The sequence below is a fragment of the Lineus longissimus genome, chromosome 16, assembly GCF_910592395.1.
Source record: "Lineus longissimus chromosome 16, tnLinLong1.2, whole genome shotgun sequence".
Lineage (NCBI taxonomy): Eukaryota > Metazoa > Nemertea > Pilidiophora > Heteronemertea > Lineidae > Lineus > Lineus longissimus.
The window spans coordinates 8,814,289-8,836,480 of NC_088323.1; the positions used below are offsets into that span (position 1 = coordinate 8,814,289).

At 40.9% G+C, this 22,192-nt stretch overlaps 1 long non-coding RNA gene across 2 annotated transcripts; it reads right to left on the bottom strand.

Annotated features, from left to right (window-relative positions):
* Positions 1 to 7,209: 7,209 nt before the first annotated feature.
* LOC135500606 (uncharacterized) lies at positions 7,210 to 12,485 on the bottom strand. Of its 2 annotated transcripts, none has more exons than XR_010449488.1 (4): positions 12,300 to 12,485; positions 11,327 to 11,597; positions 9,357 to 9,780; positions 7,210 to 7,291 (listed from the first exon to the last, which is right to left on the bottom strand). It is a non-coding gene; the product is annotated as an uncharacterized LOC135500606 (long non-coding RNA). The 2 variants fall into 2 exon arrangements; XR_010449489.1 differs by lacking the exon at positions 12,300 to 12,485 and adding an exon at positions 11,971 to 12,002.
* Positions 12,486 to 22,192: the final 9,707 nt, after the last annotated feature.

Genomic DNA, 22,192 nt, shown 5'->3' on the forward strand with positions numbered 1-22,192 from the left:
AACTTGGTGGTTTTAACCCTTTCCTACCAAGCTCTCGATTCAACTATCAGTGACTTTAACCCTTTCTGACCCATTTCCCGGTTCAAAATACCAGCTCCTTATTCATTTTAAGTCGTTTTAACCCTTTATAACTCCATTTCCCGATTCATTTACAGTCACTTTAACCCGTTCTGACTCCATTTCAATCATTTGCAAGTCACTTTAACCCTTTCTGACTCCATTTCCAAGTTCAAAATGCCAGCTCCTTATTCGTCTTAACTCATTTTAACCCTCTATAAGTCCATTTCCCTATTCAAATGCTGGCTCCCGATTCAGCTACAAGTCACGTTAACCCTTTCTGACTCCATTTCATTCACTAGCATATACCCATGGAGCGGGCAAAGTTGAAATGTAATATACATCAGTTAAATGGGCACGATGATTGAACTACATTAAATTTCTAACGTTACTGAAGTTTTATCAAAGGTTAAACACGAAATGAACTGCATTTAGGGACTTATTGCTGCTATCTACATGCAACCCCCAATAGATTGATTGGAGTACGCTATTTTGCACAATGCATTGAGACCAGTGACAGCAGGTCCTGTTCCAAATAAGGGCCTCACATATTAGGCATATCACCTACCCACTCCCGTACCCAATACCACTGTCGGACCAAAGCCAGGCGCATGGAGAGATGCAGAACGCAATTCAAACTGACAACATCAATCAGTAAAGAATAAATCAAAGAGCAAGCGCTGGCCACTGTACATATTTTGTCCATCCTGGCATAACTGTTTATTGATACCCTGACTGCATGTTCCGGTAGGCCACCCTGCAGAATTTGCCTTATCACTCCGGTCAGTGTTTCTCGAATAGAACTAAAATAGAATAGGCTGATCATTAATCTCCCTGCTAATACCCTGCACCATGGACCAGGTTGTATAGCACTACATACGTGCTGGAAGCTAATATTGATGTGGCAGAGAGAATATGCGTGAAGTTTGTGTATGCTTTTGAGAATGAGCGGAGCTCTCCAGTCGACGTGCTCTCTGAAAAGTTGTTATTTATTCCAAAACCACCAAGATATTCGACGTATGACACCCTCAGTGACACTCTTACTTATGATCCACACCTACGAAGCCAAACGTTGCAAGAATTCGACGCATTTCCGAGGCCCAATTTTGAAACAAAAATCGCCTCCTATTTAGCGGCCACAACGCGCATTATAGTATAGATTTGCAAGTCACTTTAACCCTTTCTGACTCCATTTCCCAGTTCAAAATGCCAGCTCCTTATTCGTCTTAACTCATTTTAACCCTCTATAAGTCCATTTCCCTATTCAAATGCTGGCTCCCGATTCAGCTGCAAGTCACGTTAACCCTTTCTGACTCCATTTCATTCATTTGCAAGTCACTTTAACCCTTTCTGACTCCATTTCATTCATTTGCAAATCACTTTAACCCTTTCTGACTCCATTTCCCAGTTCAAAATGTCAGTTCCTTATTCGTCATTTTACCCCTCCATAAGTATTAAATGCTATCCCAATAAACAGCCCAGTTCCTCACCCCAGACAGCTTTCGGAACGTGCGAAGATTACATAATAGGTCTGAATTCACCCATATATGCCCTCAGTTTTGCTGTAGTAATTAGGATTATATGTATTGATTAGAATCAACTTGGCGTGAACCAAGTTTTGTGTATTTTATTTCGGCTGCCATCTTGAATAGTAGGCCTGGGCCAGCATTGCAAAGTTAGCTAAAGGATGACTTTGATGGCATTTTTCTGTGCAAACGTTGATGATTGTTTTCAACACTTTCTAAGCCCATTTCCCAGTTCAAAATGACAGTTCCTTATTCGTCTTAACTCATTTTAACCCTCTATAACTCCATTTCCCTATTCAAATGCTGGCTCCCGATTCAGCTACAAGTCTCTTTAACCCTTTCTGACTCCATTTCATTCATTTGCAAGTCACTTTAACCCTTTCTGACTCCATTTCCCAGTTCAAAATGCCAGTTCCTTATTCGTCTTAACTCATTTTAACCCTCTATAACTCCATTTCCCTATTCAAATGATGGCTCCCGATTCAGCTACAAGTCACTTTAACCCTTTCTGACTCCATTTCATTCATTTGCAAGTCTCTTTAACCCTTTCTGACTTGATCGTAGATCGAGGAAGGGCGAAGGGCAACTAGCCTAATCTGCTGCTGACATCCCCTTAATCTTCCATTGCGTAATAAAATTCCTAGGCCAAGGTATGCATGGTCTGTGTGTTAACAGAACAGGATAAAGATAAAACAGCATGCTTCATGCTATACTGGACATCACATGATAGGCGGTATATCCACACCTGATGCATTGCAATTTTTTTAGCTTAAGTTGAAATTGGACGGATAGCTAGCTCTGACCTGGCTACAGGGAGTCTATGTCAGTAAGTAGGCCACGCAATAGCATACATTATATAGGCCGTAGGCATGTGTACTATTTTCAAGTTAGGTCAAGATAGAGGCAAGGCTGTAATATTGGTCAATTTTTACCGGCATCATCGATTCCTCTTCAACGATTGTTTACCAATTTTGGAGAAATTCCAAAACGCGGCCCATGAGTTAAGACGAATAAGGAACTGGCATTTTGAACCGGGAAATGGGCTTAGAAAGTGTTAAAGTGACTTGTAGCTAAATCGGGAGACAGAATTTGAATCGGGAAATAGAGTTATAAAGGGTTAAAAGGAGTTAAGGCGAATAAGGAACTGGCATTTTGAACTGGGAAATGGAGTCAGAATGGCTAAAAGTGACTTGTAGCTGAATTGGGAGCCAGTATTTGAATAGGGAAATGGACTTATAGAGGGTTAAAATGAGTTAAGACGAATAAGGAGCTGGCATTTTGAACCGGGAAATGGAGTCAAAAAGGGTTAAAGTGACTTGCAAATCAAGGACGATACCGCGGTGACGTCACGGTTTTTCCAAGATGGCACTGCATATTGTAAACAAACTCGATCCATGGCATTTTGAACTGGGAAATGGAGTCAGAGAGGGTTAAAGTGACTTGCAAATGAATGAAATGGAGTCAGAAAGGGTTAACGTGACTTGCAGCTGAATCGGGAGCCAGCATTTCAATAGGGAAATGGACTTATAGAGGGTTGAAATGAGTTAAGACGAATAAGGAACTGGGCATTTTGAACTGGGAAATGGAGTCAGAAAGGGTTAAAGTGACTTGTAGCTGAATCGGGAGCCAGTATTTGAATAGGGAAATGGATTTATATAGGGTTAAAATGAGTTAAAACGAATTAGGAGCTGGCATTTTGAACCGGGAAATGGAGTCAGAAAGGGTTAAAGTGACTTGTAGCTGAATTGGGAACCAGTATTTGAATCGGGAAATGGACTTATAGAGGGTTAAAATGAGTTAAGATGAATAAGGAACTGGCATTTTGAACTGGGAAATGGAGTCAGAAAGGGTTAAAGTGACTTGCAAATGAATGAAATGGAGTCAGAAAGGGTTAACGTGACTTGTAGCTGAATCGGGAGCCAGCATTTGAATCGGGAAATGGACTTATAGAGGGTTAAAATGAGTTAAGACGAATAAGGAACTGGCATTTTGAACTGGGAAATGGAGTCAGAAAGGGTTGAGTTATCGAATTTTGGAGTGTTAATATTTGAAAGAAATTTGAATTGGGAACTGGGAAATGCTTAGCCCATTTCCTAGTTCCTTATTCGTACCCATGTTTGGGTACGAATAAGGAACTGCGAACTGGGAACTGGGAACTGGGAACTGGGAGCCAACTTCACAGACCCGAATTGAGTGGATCTACTAGCATGTCCTCCAGTGCAAACGACACGCCAACTAAAAAAGGTCAGTACTACTACTTTTTAATCCGATTTTGTGTGTCCTGTATGTATTTTCCTTTTCAGCCCTCAGCACGACTTGGCTCGTCACCTGTACCATCTGTCTGTCAATCAATTGTTTTTGGTTTCCAGATGTTTTGAAGAGAAGAAGTGGAGTTGCTACAAAGTTTTCATGGGCAGCGCATTGACCATCAGTATTCCTTTCAATATTGGGTGTACTGCAATTCACGTCTTGGCCAATAGGGGGCCAAAGATTAGAAATAACAAGCCCTTCGGCTTTGGAGGTCTGAAATCTTTGGATAGGTTGGCAAATGTCCGGCTGGGCAAAATTCAGTGGCAAATGTTCGGTTGGCATGTGCAGGTTGCAAAAGTGTGATACTCAATTGAAGGGAAATAACGTCTACTCCTAAAATCGCTCAGTTAAACAGTATATAGGCCTACTTGTGATGTTTTCGTACGTTTTCAGATGTTCTTCATGATCAAGAAATGTCTGGTGCAACCAACACACCAACTGGAAAAGGTGAGTAATGCTTTTCAAGATTTTACTGTTTATCCCATCAATTTCAGTTTCAGCTTTCGACAACACTTGGCTCATCACCTGTACCATCTGTTTGTCTGTCAATTGTTTTTGGCTTCCAGGCATTTCGAAGAGAAGGGTGGAATCAATTCAAATGTTCATGTACGCATAATTGACCATCAGTAGACATAGATTCCTTTCGATAATGGATGTACTGCGATTTATGCCTTGGCCAGAAGGGGGGGGGGGGGGGGGGCAACGATCAAAAATAAAAACAAAAGTAAAGTACAGATACATGTACTAGTACATAGTCTGCAGTCCTCAGTAACTTAATACTTTACTCTCAGTCTATTCCTGAAATATTTCAGTAATTCTCAGGGGTGCTCATTTACTGCTCCACCTGGGCACTTTCCAACTGGTACCTATTTATACCCTGGCTTGAGTGAGGCAAGAAACAAGGGTGGATGGAGTTTTCTCTGAAAACAGGGGGCGCCCTAGGTTCTTTCCATCAATTTCCTCGTGAATTACAATGATTTATAATGGTCAAAATCAAAGAATGTGTCAAAATAAGAGGGGGCGCAGGACTAGGGCTCCCCCCTCTGTATCCACCGCTGAGCAAGGCAAAGACACCTGCCCAAAGATCGAACCTGGAACATCCGAGTCCGACCACTAGCCAGACTGAGACACCCTCATCACTACACCATGCATGCCGAGTCCTGAACTTGCAATTTCTTGCTCAATGATACTAGTCCGAAAATTTGAAGAAAAATGATTTCTTATTTCAGGGATCTCAGAATTGGTCAATATTACTCAACAGAATCCAGGACCAATAAGAGTAAAGATACTATCCCCAACTAAGGCTGCCCAGACGACGAAAGGCTCACCATACTATAGGGCGGTAGTCAAAGACCCGACTGCAACAAGAAGAGTTATATCCTGGGGTGCTGCGTCCAAAGACATCGAAAGACAAATGAAGGAAAATGGTGATTATGTCATAAAGAATTACACGGCACAAGTGCCCTCAAAGAAAATGTACAATTCTGATCCAGTTGAACTCCTTCTGAATGCTGACACAGTTATTGAGTCAAGTGTTGAATCTGTTGATTTACTATTGCAAGCAATGATTATTGATGATGATGATTCATGTTTTTATTGTGCTTTCTGTACATGTACAGTACTGTACAAATGTTTTTGGACAATAACATTTTTCCTTTACTGTTCTTAGTACCCATTCCTTTCCCAAATAAAGAAGCCAATGTCTACTGGGTTATTACTCTTTTCTGGGGAAAAACATCCCATAATTATGCTTTACCCAAAGTTGGGTGACAGGGAAGTCATTTCCCGGGAAATTATGAAGGTGTCAATTTTAAGCAAATTTCTCTCTTATGCATTGTCCATTAGAAACTGGCCCGTTTATGGCCCTTTTTCATCTTTCAGGGTGCCTCAGTACCAGAAAAGTGCATGAAATGCAGCCAAACTTTGAGTTAAGAAGCATTCTGGGATGCTTTCCCTCAGAAAAGAGTAATAACCCAGTAGAAATAGGTTCCATTATTTGGGGAAGGAAAGGGTTAAGAAAAGAGAAGGAAAAACATTACTGCCCCAAAACTATTGGACATTACTAAATCTGTAACTCAATCAAAGTGATATTATTTTATTTTGTGTTACGTAATCTGTCAACATACAACGTATGTATGTTTACTACATTGTAATTTTATACATGTACAAATCATTATTTTTAAAACAAAGTATTTTGATTAACATTACTTTTTACCTCAGAACAAAGTATATTTTGATACGCATATTATAATTGTATGTCTTGTGACAATCATTCGTTTGTGTATTCTTAAATGTCTTAGAATCGGAAATCTGCCAAATTTTGTAAACTATGTGATTGTGTTCACTTCAGCATTTTCAGTTTATCATACCGTTTGTGTCTACCTCAGAGTCAGAACAAAGTATATTTTGATACGCATATTATAATTGTATGTCTTGTGACAATCATTCGTTTGTGTATTCTTACATGTCTTCGTATCGGAAATCTACCAAATTTTGTAAACTATGTGATTGACATGTCCATGTCCATATGCAACCGAACAACTAAAAGCTACGTTGTTGCGCAAGGGATATCATTTTTGGCCTAAGCAACGTCAACGGATAACATTGTCCTTATTTCATTACCCATATAGCACCAGATGTGCATTTAAATCAATGAAGCTGATCAAAGACCATTCTTTGATGATGAATAAAACACGAACACTAACTTTTATTCGACTCCCTGATGAAGGTTAAGGTGTCACTTCCAGTCATGAGAGTTGACGTATTATTTGTGACGCAAGGGGGCGCCGCCGAAGCAATGGCGACACATGTCCATAAACGTGTTTCTGAACGATTTACCCACCGAAACATAGATGAAAAAATTTACAGTTGAATTTAATTTACTCAAGAAATTGGTCCAGCGAGAAAAATCATCAATTTCATAAGTTGTAATGAATCCCATGCCTTCTAGCTGAGTGAGCAACATGGTAATGCATGCTGGGAGCCGAAGCAGGATGAAAATGTTCGCCATGGCAATAGTTAGTTTGGTACCGTTCTTCCTGGCTTCTTTATTCTTTGTTGATTTTATTGTACCTTGTTCCTGTCGCATTCTTCTCCATCCACGCAGGACAGCCACGTTGACAGGTATCAAAATGCCAAACAGTGGTATCAAGTGTATCACGAGCATAACGTAGACATAAAACCATACAAAATATGTGCTCGTTTTTCCATATTGTCGGGTCATGATCCAAGCTTCGTATACTTCTTCTTTCTCATTCCATACCCATTCAGTGTATCTTCTGCAAATCTTTGGCATAATAGAAATCAGAGAGAAGAAGAATGTCCCAATAACGGCAATCTTTGCATACTTGCGCGTGTCCATCGACTTTGCTTTCAGTGGCATACATATATGGATGTACCTGAAATAAAGTAATTGAATGGCAAACCAGACCAACGGTGATGTGTAGCGTTCACATCAATGAAACAAACACTTTTTTATTAATCTTTTTGGGATATTGAAGGGGATACATAGTCTTACAACTTCGTCTATGATCTCACGACGACCAGAACGATCTCCAAATTCATTTGCATTTTGCAACTTCCGAATTGTAACCATCCCTTCTAAAGAACTGGAAGTTGTGAGACGCTATCTCCTCTTTCTATGACATCTTAAAAAATCGCCGTAGGTAATTTCGTGAGTGATCAGATAATGAGTGTGTCCTATAGAGAGAGCGCTTGGAATATTAACCCATTAGCTCCTGAAACGCCCGAGACAATAAAGAGCAAAAATTACCATCGGTCGAAAGCCTCACCGAAACCCCCTGCTCATTTAAAAAGATTTTTGCCACATCCACGCTGAGTTTGCCGATACCTCAGGAGCTAAAGGGCAAAGCTGTTTTCTGGTCCGGGGGCAGCAAAAGTGAAATTTAGAGAGACAAAAATGTAGGGACCAGATTCCCGCGGAAAGAGTGAACAGCAAGTAATTGATTTAAAGGCCTACGCCGTTCGTTAAATATTTGAAAGTTGTAATTTGATTTAAATATTTCCAATCGTTTGATTACGTCCTGAATATAACATAACTTAAACAATGCCGTTGTGTTGACAGACATACACATACTATAAACACCAAATTTCAGCAAATCTTTATGCATAATAACTGCTCTACGGCATTATGTATAACTGCATTTCTACTTTCCTGGAACACCAGTTATTATGAACGGCGTTCCACTCTAAGGGATCTAGACTTCCCGTTCTTTAATTGGTTGTGCACTGGCGAATACTGTATAGGTAGAATAATAATAATAAAATTTACATTTATACCCGCAAAATCCAATTTAGAATTGCTCTAATGCGGTCCAAAACAAGTTCGAAAAAGGTGCGTTTTAAGACACCGTCTGAAGATTTGCTCACTAACTGCATTCTGCAGATCAGGACTGAGGCTATTCCACAGCCTGCATGCTTGGACTGTGAAGCTCCTGCCACCATATGTCCGAAGGCGAAACCTGGGGATTCTGAGAAGACATTTGTCTTCAGACCTCAACGATCGTCCAGGCACATACAATGGCAGGAGTTCTGAGATGTAAGTGGGTGAAAGTCCCTTCAGAGATTTAAAGACTAGTAGAAGAACCTTGAATTGGATTCTCTGGTGAACAGGTAGCCAGTGGAGAGACCTAAGGACTGGGGTGATGTGGTCAGATTTACGTGACCTTGTAACTATGCGTGCAGCAAGATTTTGCACTTTTTGCAACTTATTCAACACCTTATCGTCAATGCCAACAAGCAGACTATTGCAGTAGTCCAACCTGGATATTACTGTTGAGTGAACAAGAAGTTTAGTGGCAGCCTCTGTCAGAAACCTTCGCATGCGCCCAATATTTCTGAGTTGAAATGTTGCACACTGAACCACCCGGTTCACATGTGAACACATAGACAGTGTCTGATCGAACATGACTCCAAGGTTTCTGACAGGGTCTGCTGTAACAATAACCTCCGTGCCAGCAACTGACAGGGTATGAATGTTAAGTGAGTTCAGAGAATTTTGTGACCCAAAGAGCTTGACTTCAGTCTTGGCAGGATTGCCCTTAGTTTGTTCTCGGTCAGCCATTTCTGGACAGAGTGAAGACAGTCCTCAAGATGGAGTATCCGCTGGTCCGCCGAGCGAATCGGTAGGGCGATATATAGCTGGGTGTCATCAGCATAACCATGGCGGAGAGTGAATCCTTGGTCAATAAGATGTCCTAGCGGTAAGATATAAATGAGAAACAGAATAGGGCCAAGCACAGATCCCTGAGGCACACCATAAGACAGTTCCCGGGCCGTTGAACGAGTGTCACTGATCTGGACGCATTGGGTTCTGAATGAGGTAAAGTTACAAGCATTATCGGTATTTATTTTGCTAATACTGACTCTAGGAGAAAGGGCAGTGAGGGACAACATAGAATATCATTTAGCCGACGGGTAAACCACGTTGAGATTTGTCCTTACCTGTCTATGGATACTGCGACAACGACGTAAACATTCCACATCTCCAAAACATTGACGATTGGAAACATGAGAATGACATAGCTCTCCAAGGATTTATACACACCATGGAGCGGAACTCCCTTCACTTGAGCCATCACACGATCCGGCACATCCAGTACAAAATAGAAGAAGATGTACATGATATCACACACAGCCAAGGCCCGGAGGAAGAAATACGCCGACGACGACCTCTTTTGGCGCCTGAATACAGCTAAACAAAGTGCGTTTCCGATAATGCCAGGGATGGTAACGACGAGTCTTAAGGTTAGCATTAAAAATATCTCGTATGCAGAATATGGCTTTCGAAGCCCTGTGGTTGTCAAAACGATATCCGATTCTGTGGTTTCCATGGTGTCTGTGCTGATGTTCTCGTGTTACCTGTTTCCTAAGATAGAGGGGAGAATCAGGCAGGAATCATTGGTCCGCTGAGATTTCTCACTTCAGTTTCACAGGTTTTGGTAGTTATTCCTTTCGAAGAGTGCAGTAATAAGGGATCATATCCACTTTGATTTCGTTTCAAACGCTTTTCAAAACGAACTTACACTAAACGAAACACAAAATGAACCTCAAACGATTTAGAAAACGCCTGTGAAACGGTTGTGGGGTGTTTTGTTTGCTCCCAGGAACGATTGCGTCGAACGAAAGTCAAACGAACATAAACGAACATCGTTTTAAACGAACTTCGATATTTGTATATATTCATTTATGCTAAATAACGAGTTCTAAATGTTAGTCAATCGTTTCAAATCTGAGCAGTAACATTGTTTCTAAGTATCGGAGGTAATTCGTCTTGGGGTTAAATAGTATAATTGCGCGAGCTTATTGATTATGTGTCAACTTCTTCGGAACTAGTTCACAGGAAATCGTCAATTTTCAGCATAAAATGCACATTCTATGTTAGTTGTGGTACAAATACATAAATAAAAAAACGCGAATGTGACCGTTCCTCGTCGCCGGCTCCCGCCCCGGCTAGAGAGCTCTCGACCGTTTTTCTTATCCTCCTCAATGTAATCGCGGACCAGAATAGCAACCTTGTCTTAACAGCTTTAATTAAAATTAATATTGTAATAGATATATTGTCATAGTGTCACTGAAATGGTGGAGCTAGGTGTGTAGTAGTTGGATTAGTAAATGATGGTTTTCCGGTGAAATCTTAGTGTTATCAGCAGTTCACTGATTGTTTTATCATTCACGTGTTAAAAGGGCGACCAGTATCAATCGCGCGCTGGATGATGTAAGAGCCTTTATGTCTTTTGGTATCATGTTGGTGCGTGCAAATAAAATCGTATTGATTCAGATCCACAAATAAGTTGTTGTTTTTTCTACCCGATCAACGAGTAAATTTTATACATGAAACATGTAGCATGACTACCATACTATACCATACCATACTGCCAAACTTCGACTTCGAATTCTTCAATTACCTAAATCTGAACTCCAAGCTGGCGGTATTACTCCATGGCTCAGAGCACTCTAGTTTTAACACTTGTTTTTTAGTCCTGCAACCTTCCAGTAAGATTTATTGGCCATTGTTGTTGACCTCAGACCTGATTGATTTATTCACAGCCGAAAATCCTTTCTCTCATCATTATGTCGTGTATTATTATTATTGATACTCGTTTTTGTACTTTCACTGCCACAGTGCCGCCATTCTTTGAATTCTTTGTATTCTGAATGCTTAATCGTTGTATCCCAGGACTATTAATGCATTGCTTCAGCTTTCGGAAGTTAACTATTTTTTATATGCAAAGATGTTTGAAAAATAAAGTATCATATTAAACTTAAACTGCCATATGTTGTTCCCTATTCCCGTATGACTTTTTCTTTGCTGATAATTGCCACTTCTGAATGAAAGTACTCGGGGAAAAAGAGTGCAAAGAGTGCAAATCATAGGACTACTACATGTAACAAACATAAATCGATTAACTTACCCTTTTTGTTTGATTCAAAGGAGCTGTAGTTGCCAAATTTTTTTCAGAGTCAGTAAAAAAGATTGTTCATCTAATAATCATTTGACGAATTTCGTTCATCAGAGTCTTCAAAAAACGATCGCCCATCTCATGATCACTTCATTACCTTCCCGTGCCCATGTGCACAGACTTAGCTTTATGTCGAATAAGGCGATAACTTAACAAAAGTCAAATCATGCCAACGTGTCCTTCAATTACATGTGAGTCCATTCGATTTAACACGATTGCTAAACTAAGAAAATTGTTAAAGTTAAAAACCTTTTGTGCAACCTTTGATTGAAATGAAAACACCTCAACAAAAGAAAGTCCCACCCCCTAAACAAACTGTCATGTTATAGCGTCCAAACAGCTTCCTTTGTAAACACACATCTTTGAGGGACGCTTTAGGATCAGGTTACCCTTCTCCTTTACAACACGCACAGTGGATTAGTGTCAGGTAAGCATACCTGGAATCGCCCAAGCAATAACCATGATTACTTTTGAACACTGGTCTTCCATCATGTCCACTATCGACGAGGGCCCTCAGTGCGTGTCTCCTCCGAGACCCACGAGTGTATTGTCGCGATATGGACGTGTATTAAAGGAAGGGAATGAACAGGGATTACCTTGCTCTGCTATTCTCCGCACGTCCCCCTTCTACACACCACGTTAATTAATATAAAGTTTGTTTATTACAAAGAAAGTACTTCAAAAAATATTAACTTTGGAAATCGTAAAAACTGACAAAAAAACAGTTAGTCTTATGACCAAGTTATTGATATATTTGCGTTGTTAATGATATTATAAGTATAAACATTTTGCTGGACGTGGCGACAACCGATAATGTAGTAACAGCCGTTCTGTCGGCCGATCAAGGGGAATTTACCGGCGGTGGAGGATGGTATACGCACAAAAGACGGTAGATCGGTATGGACGTGATGCTGAGTCTACTCACCGGCCCAGGAACGAACTGTTGCAAATGGCTATGTCCTATCTGAGGAGCTCTTTGTCCCCAGCTATCTCAACGGAAATATTATATGGTAACTAATGGAATTGGCTTAGCGAGAAAGAACGGTAGTTTTGTAATTAGAGCCGCTAGTGCTCGTGCTCTGCAGTTAGAGTGTCAGTTTACTCGCAGTCAGCATAATTATATCTAATTGAGGCTGTCCGTTGGGTGATTTTGTAGCTGGTGTAAGTGTTAATATCGGGAACGTTGTACATTTTTTGCAGCAGTCCTGAACGGACAGATTTTTCAAATAAGGCATTAGGTCTGATAGGTGTTGCTCAGTGTTTCCAAGGTTGCATTGTTGCTACATAAAAGCCCTAAAAGCTTGGAATATTAAAAAACTAAATCCACTTTGAAATTGCCCATCATATAAAATAGGTGGCCGAGAAAACCTTTCCCTGTGAAAAGGACATGACTTCTTGATGTCACTGTTGTCCAATTGTCATGAATAGGGGATTACCCATAATGTATTTCCTACGAACCACTTCCTTCTGATCTCATGAAACTGTTCCTGCCGGAGGACATCGTTCATGGGGGTAAGTGTCACAATTTACTGCTTATTATGCATGCAGCCCAGTTTTAGGTGACATCGAGGATGATAGGGAAAGTCCCCAAATCGAACTTCGAGAAGTTGTGAAAATAATCAGCTTGTATTTGGAGAAGATCAGTGCTGATGCTGTGCGCACTGCTATTGGAGCTGGAGATCTGCTCAATTATTGGCGACAATGAAGGTCAACAAGTAGGACTTGGACAATTAGCTGAAATTGAACAGAGTAAGAAGGAAGATGATTTTGCAGTTTTTAGATGAAGAGCCAGATTATTGAGAATAAACGAAATTGTTTTTTGCTTCGATCATCAGATAAAATGTATCCACATCCCGGTGTCTACCAATTTCTAAGGGCAGCTTTGATTTTGTGTTTGTGAGTGCTGCATGATTTGAGGTGAATGTTACAGTGTCCAGAAACACTGTATAATTATATATTTGGACTTGATAGTGCTAGGCCTTTTAACATACATTTTGGAATCAGGCAGATGGTTTAATATTTAATTGCGATAGCCAATCTGATATCTATCAAGGTTAGCCAATAGTGATTCAGGTAATAACAACATGCGTTTATCACTAGTGTATCGTTCAAGGCTTTTAACTTAATGCGTTGGCACTTTCTGATTGGTCATTTCATATGGTCTGATGACACGGTTGACTCCCGATATGTAACATATCGACCACGAACTAGAGATCGCGGCTTTTTTCCCTTCGACCGACCTGGGCGATGGACGCATGCCATGGGACGCGGCTGATTTCTACAGGTAACTGAATTCCCCCGAATTCCCCAGCAGCGTTTCTGAGCTGTGAGCTCTTATAAACTGTTCATGTGTGTGCCCGTCCCTGGTATGACTCCATGGCAAAGGTAGGACATCTCCTGTCTCCTCTTCTATCTTCTCCCAGGCCTAATTCGGAACTCTTCACTCTATCCCTCTTATCCTATAGTTGTAAATTGCCTGATGAAAAGTATGAAATCTATATCAAGTTGTTTAGTTGGTTCTTTCGGACCTCTCTGTTGACGACCGGCAGTCACTATTCTTATAAACTGCCAGGTCAAGATTTACAGCCTCTGGAGGGGCTAACCTAACGTTGAACTGGGTATCGACTGATGGGTTTGTCCCACCATATTAGAACCAACATCCCGTATCAAGCGTGCGGCGTACATGGTAGCAGAGCGTAGTTAGGTCAGCGGTGAGAGCTGAAGGATCATTATTTTTATTGATTTTAAAATTCGTACACGCTTCCACATAAATTTGATTGATGTTTTTAAACTCTGCTTGCAACATCTTTGAACTGATATATACGGGTTGAATCGATTTGAGATATTGATAAACGTAGTGTGCATTGGAATACTTAATTTTCTTTTTCACGAGGTGTAGAACTCTTGAGAGTGTTTTATTGGTTAGCGCTTAAAGTTATGAAAAATCTTATCATGGTCGTATTGTGCATTATTCATGCTTATGCTTTGGGTATTGCAGCGAACTGGTTTCATTTTAGATCTATTGTTTCCTTCGAATTATTCTAACTTATGTGTGATGTATCTATGCTTTTAAACCTGTCAATTTTAGCAAACGGAACGAGTTTGAGTAGCAATGGGGAGAATATAAAGGAAATGAAATAATGGATGACAGCCGATAGTGTTTTTTTAGCCTGGATTCTGAATATGTTCGTTACTCAGAGAAGAGGACGACAGTGGTATTGTATTGGGTTTTTTTATTACGGTCGCCGACCAGAAGAGTCCGGCGCCGTGAATTTGGGCTTCGTATAGAACGGTTTTGAGTGTGATCCAGTAAGAATATCTGGAAGTATAAATCCACATTGCTATTTTTCATTGGTTGCACTGCATTGAACTGCGGAAAGTTTTTGTTTCTCCTTAACTTTTACCACTATTTGTATATTTTGTCATCAGTCCATGATCGAAACTTTTATCTCCATTATCGGTTGGATTGAACTCCAGTTGGTTACTGTTTCTCTTGTAAGATTGTCTAGATATATGTGCATTAAGTATTCAGTGAGGCATGTATTAGTGCCGTTAATCAGCATTGATCATCAGGCGTGATCTAAGTTTAGTTTAAAAGGGGAACATTGGTGTATTTGAGAATTAGTTCAATCAGTACTCGGAATAAGGCACGCGTAAGGACTGTGCGACTTTGTCATTTTTCTACCGTTCATTGCACTTTTGAGAGTGCTCCTGTCAAATTTGAAACCCAGTGTCTTAAATATATTTAGCTTAGTTTCAGAACCACCTGGCCTTTTGTTTCGAGGACAAGTCATCAACTCTGGGAAGGACGCTGTTGCTTGCACCAATGCGAATTAGTGGAGTTTATTCCAAATCGAACCGTCAGGTCATGTTCATCTCGAACTTTTCATCAATCTGCCCTGCAGCCGACAGTTATACTCTCATCGATCAAGACGACGATACAACATTTTAACAGGCATTGTCCAATACCGTCTTGCGGCTGTCGTGGAATCAACGACGTTCGAAAGGACATTACTCCGTCGTAAATACTCGTACATATGAGTACGTGATCAACAGTGCGTTTTGACGTAATAGCCAGTGTATTTTCTGTAACCTGACTCCTTGAACTTCGTTATATAGCTAGTGCTCTTGGATGTGCTGACATGCAGAGGGACGCCGTTATAACAGTACTACGTTCAACGAGATATACTGCACCCATACTCGCAACTCCCGTTTGGTTGGTAATCGCTTCATCTCATTCGGTATTGTGCATGCAATAGTCTTCCAGGACGCGAGGACGCGCCTAGACGCGGGGACGCGTCTTCTTCTTCTTCGACGGGAGGGCATGTTACAGTGTCCAGAAACACTGCATAATTATATATTTGGACTTGATAGTGCTAGGCCTTTTAACATACATTTTGGAATCAGATAGATATTGTATTGTCGTCACGTGCGCCGTCCGGGCGGGCGGGCGGGCGGGCGTCTGCCACTTGATTTCCGTCGATTTCTAGGAGAACGGCTTTGACAATCAATTCATTTTTTGGTATGTACATTGGGGGTGACTAGAGGAAGGTTACCTTCGAAAACGGGCTTGTTCCGATTATCAATATGGCCACCAGGGCGGCGTGTTTGAAATTGGTGTCCGTCAATTTCGATGAGAACCGTTCCTCCGATCAAATTCATTTTTGGTATGTACGTTGGGGGTGACTAGAGGAAGGTTCCTATCGAAAACCGGCTCGTTCTGATTCTCAATATGGTCACCAGGGTAACGTGCTTGAAATCGGTTTCCGTCAATTTCGAGGAGAACGGCTTGGAGGATGGAATCAATTTTTAGTGGGTGTAGGCCTAATGCAGTTTTGTAAGGGGAAGGTTCCTTTCGAAAATCAGCGCGATTCAATATGGCCGCCACGCTCACATCCTCAAAATAGGTTTCCACAATTTTAATTTCCATATGCAAACTAGCCACTCTACTAAGCCAACTTCACCATTATCTCACCTTCAACCTTAATAGGCTGAGGGGTTATGCTCGCTTTGCGATGCTATTTTTCATATTGCTTATATATCGGACATTTTTATCGGAAAGGGTACCCGGTGTCATCGCTCTACCCCAAAACTACATGCATAGCTTTTGTTTTGCCGCCGCTTTTCTTACATGACCTGATGATGACCGTAAATTCTTTCTTGCATGCCGGATATTTCGAAGTGAGAGCCGGATGAACATGAGCATTTTCATTTGAAGACTGGTGACATTAGTCTTTAATTTCGCAATCGGTTCCACCATGCTTACTTCATCGGATTTTCAAAGGAAATTAAGTATTAATTAAGTATTTCTTTAAAACTTGGGTGCTTTTCAAGATATGATATTAATTGTTTACAGTAACATTGAACTGTTATATATAATTATGTATTCTTCTGTTCATGTAAATAAGAAATGTTTACATAGTTTAGTAGTGCTTGGTGCGAAAGTGAGGTGCTTAAATTTTACTGGTCCTGAAGAACACATTAGTGGAACGATCCGAGCAGCGACATTGCAATGTTAATGCACTTAGTACACTAACTTTGTTTACATGAAGCGGCTTGTTGTGATTCGGCTGGTTTGGCAAAGTAAGGAAAAATACGCATCCCAAGTTCGAGGTTTACACGATGCGCACGCAATTCCAACATAAAACCAACATAAAAATAGCCAGCAGACTTATCATTAGCCATAGTCATTTTGTTGTTTGTATTCATGGTGGTTTAAAGTATTCCAAATACCCTTTCCATGACCTAGGATTCCCATGGAACTGCCTCGATAGCTTTTCGTGTTTTTTTCGTTGACGAGAGTATGTAGGCCTAGCCTACAGGCTTTTCTCCCAATGTAGAAAATCAAGTGCCCTTGCCATGCAATCTTCAAATACTAGTAGTCAATGAAAAATATGATTGCATGCACCTAAATGAATTTGCTATATGCTAGTACATATACTTATTCGAGTTTCTCACTCCTAACGTCCAGCCAGATCTTTACATAGTGAACATTTCTAGTCCCGTAATGTTGCGAATGTTAGGCCTTCTATTCAAGCCACTGCCGTTGACGCTGCTGGTCAATCAGGAAAGTAACTTACTCCCGTCGTTGGCCTGACAAAATGTACACATACACTGGTTTACTACAGTGGAAGTTAGGCGTCCGAAACTCGAGTATATGTAAACGATACACTGTAATAGCATTACAGATACTGACAGTATTCCGATAAACATTAGCGTTAAGTCTCGTTATTAACAGAAGTGTAGGAAACAACCCGCCTTCGTACTCCATTTGAGGCCGGTGCAGTTTTTTGTCAAGCACCCGTAGGCACAGAGCCCCTTCGTGGATCCAGCAGCGAAAGGGAGATCATCAGTACAGGAATTCTGCGACGACTGTTTGGCAAAGAACGATGATTTGAGAATATCACTATCGGTTCGTTCGTACGGCTTGAAAATTTCAACTGAAAAATATAATCATTGAATACGTTTTCAATACACACCTGATTCATAAGTTTAATGGATATGTGTGTACATTTCTTAAATCTATACAGCGATGCGTTACTATACTACATTTCAAACCGCACGTTCAGATAAGAATTCTGGTCTAACCAAATACACGGGGTTCTATCTTCAAACAAAGCCCGCTCGCACCAACGCCTGCGTTCCTATTGTTCTACTGTCTTATCAATGGGTTTTCAGGGCAAAAATCTTGATGATGTCGACCCCCACAAAACAGATTTTTATAGGAATTGATAAGACTAAACAGTCAAATAAGCATAATGATACACTTTCAATCAAAACAAACCTTGCCAGCAGGCTACGTAAGGATGCATCGCAAGCCGATGCTGAATTATTATTAATGTTGTTTTGCAACATCTCATTCAAATGCCCAATCTCCCAATGAGAGGAATAGCTTCCATTTACTACCCGGAAGTAACCAACCGGAAGAGGCCAAATGTACATGTACGCTGGTATACAATGCCAGTGTGGCTAAGCAACTGTTAACAATTAACGGTGGGGCTAGGGAGTGTCAAATGCCCCGATGAAAAAAGATGGGTTGATATGAAAATCATAATAGTATCACAGCCTTTTCGAAGAATCGAAAATAGTAGAAATTACCCAAACCCAAGCTTGTCTCAAAATAAAGACCATTGTTCCACGTTAGGTCTTAAGAGTTGTGATAATAATCACTCAAAACAATCGCTTTTAACAATATCCAAGCCAATGCAAAGAGTGTTTCAGTGAATCTGGATATTATGCTAGGCGGAACTGGTAAAAACGACATGGGTATATATAATCATGATGTTCCTACTTACAACCAGAAGGTTGAGGAGTGGCCACCATGTTGGCCCCTCCGTCTTTACACTCTGGCTCCAAATACGTATTATATCTGTCCGGCTTGAAGTCACTTGGCTGTTCGCTCTTTGTATGAGTGTGAATCTTGCACTTTTTATTCTTGGAATCGTAGGTGGCAGACTTGCATACATCCCCAGCTTGCAGCCTAGATAAGCAGTGTGTCTTAAGGTGCGGCTCCACATGACAGTAAACTGTCGACAGTAATTGAAAAACTGTCGACAGAAAACTATCCATAGCCCTTCCACTATGAAGAAAAAATCGCAGATAGTCACTGTCTGCGAGCTCTGGAAACGAGCGAGATAGTTTCTATCGAAAGCAACTGTCGTAAGGGCCATCCACGTACGGTGGTTTTGTATGATAGTTTCTGTCTGACAGCCGTATTTACCTTCCACGTGGCTGTCTTCATTCAGCATGTTGCCAGCAAGAAGGAAACAAGTCGCCGCGGCGATTGTGGTTTACATGACACTGCGTGAGCGGAGGCAAAAGAGGAGGCACAAGCTTTGGGTACATGAATGGTTTCTTAGAAGGGAGCAACACGGTGCATACCACTGCCTCCTACGGGAGCTGAGATTGGAAGATTCGAGTCGTCTCAACAATTTTTTGAGACTCTCCGCAGTTGACTTCGAGGAGCTTGCAGTGCTTGTTGGACCCAGGATCCACAAACAGGACACGTGTATGCGGCCTGCAATTCCAGTGAGGGAGCGCCTTGCCGTGACTTTGCGCTTTCTGGCAACTAGTGCTTATTTCCCCACTATCTCATGAATAGAGCACGTACATGAGGTACTGCACTGAGGGATTTCAGCAGAAGAAATAGGTAAAAAGGTGATAACTTTCCAAATATTGCTTTATTTCACGGTTTATTTCCCAATAAACAAACCAGACACAGTTCCACTGACATAACTGAAATTCAATGAATAACCGGTAATATGAAGTTCCATTTATGTCATTATTTTATTCACTTCTGTCACATCAGATGTTATAAAACATCTCGGATAAATTTTATAAACATCTGGGCTGGGTTGTACAAACAACGTTAGCAGATAACATGGCGTTAACACAGATTGGCGTTATCTTTCCGAGACCAACCATGGCAAAACTGGAAGTAACAACTGAATTGACTTTTGCAGGATGTAACCCCTGCTATCGAAGTTCTAGATGGCAGATTAAAATTTGGTATCAATCCTTCAAGTGAGACAGGACTAGTGTGAGAAAGATAACGTCAGTTTGGCTTAACGCCACGTTATCTGTTAATGTTGTTTGAACAACTGGCCCCTGAATGTTAAATAATTAATTTTGTCTTGGTGATTTAAAATTACCAGTGAGATGTTTTAAAAACATATGATATTTGATAAACATCTGATGTGATATAAATCGAATAATTATGACATGAAGAACTTCATAAATGAAGGCCATGTAAATTCTTAAACTTTCCTTTTTATTTCTAAATTCAGGCGATTCATTCGTCAGCCTGATGTATCTCTTCCGTATATCTGCCGTAACGATATCCCGTATTGTGTCTGAAGTGTGCAAAGCCATTTACAAGGCACTCAAGGAGGAATTCCTGAAGGCAAGTCGGTACCACTGAATCGTATGACCGGCGGTCACGGCAGTGTTCTCTGGAGTTGAATTCATGTCATAATTATTTGATTTATATCAAATCAGATCAGATGTTTGATAACTCTTTTCGGTGAGATGATTATTAAATATCCGACAGATAATTTTAAAATATCGCCCACATTTTGTTTGAATTCCCAGGGAATATGAAAGCACGGTTGCGATTGGTTGGTAATTTTTGGAAAGTAACGAAGGCATTCGGGATCATACGGAGTTTGCCGAGATGAAATGAGATTTTTTAATATATAAGATGTTTTATAAACATCTCAATGGGACGATTTAAAATCATCTGATGTTTTAAATTTATCTGATAATTTTAAATCATCTGGACAGAATATAATTATTTAACATCAGATCTATAGGTAATGTCTCGAGATGTTTTACAATATCTCATGTGATAGAATTGAATATAATTATGACATGAATGGAAAATATAGTGTTCGGTCACCTATTATATTCTGTGACACCAATTAATTATTCTTATCATTACACATGACGTTTGTCTGATCCTGAAGCATGTGTAGGAAGGAAAATTGATTCGGAATTTGCTTGTCGTCCGGGCCTGTGTTTCCCTGCTCTTTTTGGCTGAATCCCGTCAACGAAGGACTGCAAGTTGAGCTGCGAGAAGTGCTGGGCGTCAGTGTGGTTGTCATAGCTGCGGCGTCTTCATCGTCCTTCTCAGCTGCTTCAAGAATGACCCTTTGAATATCCCGTTTCAATTTCTTGCGGTTCGACTCTGATTTCAATTCCCTCAACTCAGAAGCAACAAAAGCACCAAATGTGTCCAGTTCATCGGTCTCCCTTGACATAACTTCACATGCCTTCTGAAGGATTTCATCAGACGCACGACCGACATCCTTTCGTTTTCGAGATTTCGACGGTGGCGGGTTGGGTGTGGCCACGGAAGATGGTGATCCTCGAGGTTGAGTGCAGATCTCGTCCTTGTTAAATAGTGTTGCATCTGGCGTATCATCTGGCGCTTGTTCTTCTTGTTCCTGAAAATATATATTTTTTCTGTTTGAATATTGTGGTACAAGTACATGTATAGTTACGATTTTTTTAATTTTTTGCAGTTTCCTTCCGACTCCGATGATTGGTTACAACTTGCTTCCGAATTCTTTGAAAGGTGGAACTTCCCCCAATGCATCGGTGCCATAGACGGAAAGCATATTACCATGCAAGCTCCAGCAGCGTCTGGGAGTTTTTATTTTAATGACAAAGGGTTCCGCAGTATTGTGCTGATGGCATTGGTTGATGCGAAATACCGCTTTACGTTTGTCGACGTCGGATGTAATGGAAGGGTTGCTGACGGGGGCATATTCGGCAGGTGTTCATTATCTTCGGGTCTTGAGAACAAGACCCTTTGCCTACCATCACCAAGGGTACTTCCAGGTCGAAATATGAAGGTACCATTTGTATTTGTGGCCGACGATGCTTTTCCATTGCGGGAAAACATAATGAAACCATATCCTCTGCGAGACATTCCCGGTAGCATGCGCATCTTCAACTACCGACTTTCGAGAGCGCGTAGAATCGTCGAAAATGCATTCGGCATAATGTCCAGCGTCTTCCGCATATTTCGAAAGCCGATAGCTGTAGATGCACAGAAAGCAGAGGATATCGTTTTGGCTTCCTGTGCATTACATAATTTGATGATCACGAAGAAAGACTCGCGCGCACGCTACGCTCCACATGGTACAGTCGATATGGAAGACATGGCTACTGGTGTCATTACCCCTGGAGCATGGCGAAAAGAGGGCATGCCAGCAAACAACCTGCTCCAAATCGAGCCATTCACAAGCAACCGTCATGCTCAAACCCCACAAGACATCCGCCACGAATTTCGAGAGTACTTCCTCTCACCCCAGG